Consider the following 1,034-nt stretch of genomic DNA (forward strand, 5'->3'; position numbering starts at 1 on the left):
TATATAGGGTGTCCCAGTTATAATAATTAATATTTATACCACAGATTCCTACGGATATTTGGAACATAAAATGTTATAACACTTTCGACTTTTGAAACAAAATAAAAAATTATAAAATTGTAACAATTTTGATGCCGGCCCTGCACAATGGCAAATTAATTACGATTGCCAGTTGATCGTAGAAAAATTCTCCTTCAGTAGGTCGGAATCAGCTGCTATTTGGGGTGATGTTATTGTTTATGTTTGGTATTAAGTTACGGATCAGCCGAAGAAAATGCACTCGCGTTAAGATCCATTAGATGACTGAAAATGTTACCTATCACAATCGAAAATCCCATGATCGTAAACTGAAGTGGACCTAATGTAGCCCATGACGTCGAGTATTATGTTATTTTAAATAGAAAAGAAATTTTAACAACTACGGAATAGTTAGAAGCGGTGCACAAACAACCCTCACCACCCAGCATTTGGTAAAGGTTTGTAACATATCGTACTAGTGTACGAAAACAAATGTGTGTCATGGTTTTAAAAGTTGAGACAAGATGCAGACCTACTTTGACCATTCACATGTGTTAAACGTTAGTTTTTTCTGACAGGGCTCATTGACCCCACGTGGGGTAATACAAGGATGTGTCCAGAAGGACCAAGTTGGTTATTTTGTTTTCATTAAATGTAAAAAGCTAAATATTGATATAACCTCATATAATAACACTGCTGGAAGTGACTGGAATAAATACACATAATATCGTAGTTTCTAACAGGTTGGTCAGTTTGCTTTGGATTGTTGTGGAATTTACTCGTTTGTTAGTGTTAGTTCATTTATTTAGTGGTCATTTCATAAAAGATTATTACAATAAGGACAATTAGTAGTGTGATAGTGCGTTCTAGTAGGGTTCTTATTCAACCATCAGTTGGTGGTGAGTTACATTACCAATTCCTATCGTATAATTCGAAATATTCCCAGTATCTGGGCCAAAATTTGCAGTAACTGGGTACGCCGCTGTCAGTGTTGCATTGAAGCGAATGGCGGACAA

This window comes from Agrilus planipennis, unplaced genomic scaffold, assembly GCF_000699045.2.
Source record: "Agrilus planipennis isolate EAB-ADULT unplaced genomic scaffold, Apla_2.0 scaffold263, whole genome shotgun sequence".
In the NCBI taxonomy this organism is placed as follows: Eukaryota; Metazoa; Arthropoda; class Insecta; order Coleoptera; family Buprestidae; genus Agrilus; species Agrilus planipennis.